Raw genomic sequence first — 6,000 nt, forward strand, 5'->3', positions numbered from 1 at the left:
GTAGTGTTCCTGATGGATTGGCACCCTGTCCAGGGTGTACCTGGTGCACCTCATGCTGAAAGTCTCCTGGAATAGGGCCAAGGCCCCAGCGACCGTGTACAGGATAAGCAGTATACTGTATATAAAAGGAATGAAAAATTAATGTGCTGTAATGTGAATTTACTGCCATCTACTGGATGCAGCTCAGGTATAACACGATTACAGTATGCACTGCTTAGCTCTGGGAATAGCTTGCATACAGTGTTGTTGTGGAACTGCTTACTTCTATTTAAGAATAAATGTTTCACCTTTAGTACTATAAGTAAGAATAGCATACTGTAGATTATACAAATTAGACAATGATAAATGACAGCGGAGACTATCCTGAAGCAGAATATATTCTATACTAAAGCATATTAGAGACTGAAATATTTTTCTAGATCTAGTTTAAAGCACAGTTTGCTTAATTACCTACATTTAAACACATCACCAACCCTAGCATTTAACTGATAAATTTGCAAAAAAATAAAAAATCTTTGTCTGCTCTGAGGCTGTAAGGTTTTTGAAATTAGATTTTCACATGTTAAATAAGATCATTATTACTTATTTTCAGTATAATAAAAAGTCTGCATAGAAAACTGTTTAAAAGGAGAAAAGTATTCTTTTGTTTGTATATGGGCTGACATTGGTTGTTTCAAGGGAAGCTCAGTTTTTCTTAATTACAAGGAAGGGAGGGAGATCACTACTGTAGATTTTACTGAAGCATATTTTGGTCTATACTGAAGCACAGTGCATGCCAGACATAGTCAAACTTTTTGCTGACAACATTGGTAGCAAATGTGTATAGATTGACAAACTCTTACTTAAGTCTTACGTATGTATGTATGTATGTATGTATGTATGTATTTATTTATATTTATTTATATGTTTATTTATATATTTCTTCATTTTTATGGGGGATGGGGATTTTTTTTCACCTATAACCTTCACCCCACATGCTTTGATCACCTCTACTGTACAATCAAATAAAGTACACTGTACACTAAACTGAAGCATGTTGTAAATCCTTTAGACATGTCACTGTTATACAACATTCCTTAGTTCATCAACATGGGAAAAGCTTTCATTTTATCAAAAATGAAAATGAAGTTGCGATAGCAGCGGTTACAGTATGAGGGAGTGGCATACAACTGTTTGGTTCCTTGTTATTTTTAAGAGTATAAGCCTTCAGGTGCTTATTAAAAGATAAAGGAATGGGTGGCAGAAAAAATGCCATTTTGCAGGTGGGAAAATCCCAACCATTTTGAGAGTTTTACAGTAAATGAAGACAGAACATGCATATTTATTTATACACTTTGCTTAAACAATACCGAGGTTTAATCAAAAATAGTGAAGGTGCCTCTCCAAAACTGTTGGAAGTATAATGCTTGTTGCACAGAAAAGTCCATAACATTTAAGTGAATAGAAATTTGTTAATTGTAGATTTAGCATGTTACACTATATTATACAAACTCCCAAAAATAATAAAGAAAACTTTAGGCACTTATGACCTGACTTTAATTATAGAAATTTAGAGTAAAAAGCCTATCATTTTAAAATCGTCAATCCCCCCAACCCCTTGGCAAACTGAAATATATTGGTATTCAAATGTACTCATAACATGATCTTTTATTTACTTGTATCTTCACAAATTAATGTACTAATTAAAATATTCAAATGGCTATTTTTCATTTCCATTTTGTAACCTATTGTCACTGTTAATTAAATTGTTTAATGCAGGCAGAACTAGATTCATGCAAATTACTCATGACCCTAGTTTTAGACTTTTCTACTGTATAAATTTTATTGATAATACTTTTGAAATTCTTATGAGCAGCAAACTTCTGGCAACTCAAATTAATCTTCCTCTGTTTTTTAGACTTTTAAAAAGGACCAACCTGTTCTGTGTGAAGATTTTTTAAAACTAATTTGATTAAATTTTATTATTTTCATAAACCTGATGTTGTTCTTGTTGATCATTTAACTGCTCCAGGGGTCAATTAAATTGGGGTCGCCACAGCCGATCATTTGATCTGCACAAATTGGTGCAGGTTTTATGCTGGATGCTTTATCGCTGAGCCACCAATGGCCATTTACATAAACCTGATAAATATGATCATTATCAAATCTGATCATTATCATCATAAGAGTGTTCCTTATCTCTCCATATCCATCTGTGACATTTCCAATATATAAATAAAAAATATAACAAAAAAATTATGAGAAAGTTATTTCATATTGTGTACATATAATTATAAATAAATAATTTTATCTCTCAAATTGTGTACTTTTATATATAAATGTATTATAGCTTTGTATCTATAATGTATACAGCTTTTAGCAACATCCTACTGAAATTATAAATCAGAGTAAGTCTATATGGTGCCTTTTATGTTCCTGTATTACATGTGGGAAGTATACTGTACATAAGGATGCAAAAAAGAGCTTTTTTCTAGCTATCACTAATTTGTGCATACAGTATTTACTCTATGCATTTATTGTCAGACACTGTCTTCCTTTCTCCAGGGCAGTACCGTACAGGAAAAGGATCAGGAAACACTGGTTTGCTTTATTTTTAACAATCATATCATTAGTATAGTTAGTATAATTAGTATTAATAACAATATATTAAATATAAAATATTTTGCATAGTGTAAACATCTTCAATAACTGGTTAACTTCTATTCAACTGCACTGACAAAAGATTCAGGTTAAAAAGAAAGGGAAATAAAATACAACTTGTCCAAACCTGTCTGCTAATTTTACTCTAATCATCTGCTGTACAAATGTAGGGATACAAATCTAGGCTATGAATCTAGGAACCCAACTTCTGACTCAACTTCCTAAATAATGCACCATAATTAATGTGAGATAATAAAGGCTTTATAAATGAAGGCTTTGGTTGCATCAGTAATTCAATTCAATTCAATTCAATTTTATTTGTATAGCGCTTTTAACAATTGTCATTGTTGCAAAGCAGCTTTACACAATCAAAAAAATTATTTAAGTTTGTATGAAATGTGAATGTGTATGAATCAAATGGTCAGAAAGTCCCTGGTGAGCAAGCCGAGGGCGACAGTGGAAAGGAAAAACTCCCTGAGATGGCAAAAGAAAGAACCCATCATTATTTGAGTGAAAGAGAAAGCAGATAATGATCTGCATTCATACTGTGGCAGGCAGTTCAGCTATAATAGTTGATGTTAGTATGGAGTCCAGGTAGTTATTGGAGACTCAGGTAGACTGGTACCAAATTCTAGTCCTGAACTATCGAGCAACTGCAGCCAAGTCAAGTCCTCAGAGAAACAGCTGTCAACACCAGTCGAGGCCAGAACCGTCTTCATGGTAGAGTGAAGAAACCGCCACCAGACACCGAACGCATCCCAAGATACACACGGGGCATCCATGTGACGGGATCTCCAACCAGAAGTGGGGCACCAGGATGGGTTAGACAGGTCCAGAGGGCAGAGGGAGTCTCGATCACAGACAGCTCAGGAACGACATGTGTAGCTCGATAGAGAGAGGGAAAGAGAGAGAGGGGGAGAGAACAGGAAAAGATTGAGCAGAAGAGGTAACATATAGGTCACATAATGTATAAAGTGAATGCATATTTAGTGTAGAGTGCAATCAGAGCCTCCGGCAGGACTAGCTATAACAGGATAACTAAAAGGGGGAGCCAGAAGGAAACACAGTCATGAGGGCTCCCTGAGATGTGAAGCAACCAATCCCCTCACCGCCAACAAACCTGAGTGATCAATGAGAGTGGGGAAGACAGCATCTAAACATACAGTACCAGTTCACCGTAATATACTAAAAAAAATGAAACTTGTATCACTTTGACTATGATGATAATGTTCTATGATTTCCTTCAAAGCAAAATGATTACATTTACATTTAAAACCGAATCAGTGTAAAAAAATACATTGTTTTAGCCTATTCACTCTCCAGCATTTTCGACAGACTATTGGTTGGGGTAATAGTCTTATATTTAATTATAATAGATTACAGACATTAATAAAACAGATAAAATAGAGTCGGGTAGATAGAATTTAAATGAACTACGAAAACAGTTGAACTAAGAACCCAGTGAAACAAATGGGCAGCAAAGACAAAAAAGATTTAAACATTCAGAAGTTGTATTATCTGAACCACATGCTTTATCATCTCATTTTTATCTTATCAACTGCTGTATAAACTTACTGCCTTAAAAACAGTTAAGGAGATCGTGATAATGTTTCTGCCAATAGCTCAGACATTTTATAAAATCTTAATAAATAGGAGAATAATAAAGACTGGAAACTATACTATGGAGTAGGCATTTTCACTTGTTGGGAGTTTAAAAAGTTTGACAAAGGCAGATTTATAGAGAATCTTGTTATATTATACAAAATAAAGTTAAAGTAAATGTATAGCAACTACATTATATAAACCTTTAACAGATTAGTATACTAGTTTTATGGAAATATTTTATTTTACTGAACCTATAGAACATATTGATCAATAGAGAAATATAAAAATCTGGTCATGAGTTCATGAAATGTTTATCAAACTCTAGGAGTTTGCATGGTTTAATGTAATGTACTTTGACAGACAGTTAGCATGAATTAATTTTAATTTACTACAATGTGCCAAGCTGCTGAGCGGATCAGACGGTCCACTGTGGTGACCCCTTGTAGAAGGCAGCAGAAAGAGTAACAATAACACTATAAAGTTATGAACTGCTCTGCAATAAACAGTATAAAGGTTATGTGTGTAATGTATTATCTGAAATATAGCCTACAATGTTTGTAGATGATCTTTTTTTAAAGTACAATGTTGTTAATAACCTCAGAAACAAATATTGTAGGTGTGTTAAGTGTAGGGACAGGCTTTGATGGTGCACTGCAGAGCCTTTGTAATACAATGTATTTTTTATTCTGTTTGCCTTTGATCTTTTAACAGACAATGAAATGATTGTGGATTCCCTGCATTTCCCCATGAGTGCCTAGTCTGATGGAAACAGTGTGTTTAGTCCCATCGCCATAGGTTTTGTTTTCCTGGAAGGTCAGGTTTTTTGACTTATAATCACTTTTGTAGGCCTGGAGATCTGGTAAATGACACCCTCAACAGATTTTTTTGCAGACAGTTAATATTTATATCTACTATGTCCTTTTTCATTGGCAAATAACAAAATGTTTAATTAAATTTAATTAATGTCAAAATGTTTAAGTAAGTAAGATAGAAAGAAAGAAAGAAAGAAAGAAAGAAAGAAAGGAAGAAAGAAAGAAAGAAAGAACAAATTCTGGATTATGGTAAAATGGCAAGGCAGTGCGAGATTATGGAAGCACATTAAAAATAAAAAATAAAAATCTTATAATTATGTCCTAATATTTCATCATTATTACTTAATGTCTTGTAATTATGACTTAATATCCCATAATTGTGATTTATTATCTCATAAATGTAAGTCAGAATTATGAAACATTCAGTCATATTTTCAGGATATTAAGTCATCTTATTAATTTTTTTTTCCATTTGGGAAAGCAAGATGCTTTCGTACAGCATAATGACGTGTGCAGTCAACTCAACATAAAAAGTGATAACGATGCTGTCCACTATTAAACTGAGAACATGATCACAGCGTGACATAAACTAGCTGAGCACACAAAGCCACTAAACATGATTTTGGTTTTAGACATATAGATTTTTATGACCTGATTAATGTTTGACAGACTTCAATTATTTAAATAATAAATTTTCTATAAAAGTGAATTAAGTTGTAACTAAATGTAATAATGTAAATGTAGTGAAACTTTGAGGAAACAGGCTCATGTATGTTGTCATGTGTTTCCTGTTAATAAGGAATTTTCTTTTTTGTAAGCTATTGCTAGTAATTGTTTCCTTATAAGACATAGTGTCTGTTTCAGTTTGGTAACAGGAGTACACAGACAAATGTTCCTGTTACCAAGGAAGTACAGAGTAATGCACTAAGACACAAAGATTCAT

The sequence above is a fragment of the Clarias gariepinus genome, chromosome 14 (assembly GCF_024256425.1).
Source record: "Clarias gariepinus isolate MV-2021 ecotype Netherlands chromosome 14, CGAR_prim_01v2, whole genome shotgun sequence".
NCBI lineage: Eukaryota > Metazoa > Chordata > Actinopteri > Siluriformes > Clariidae > Clarias > Clarias gariepinus.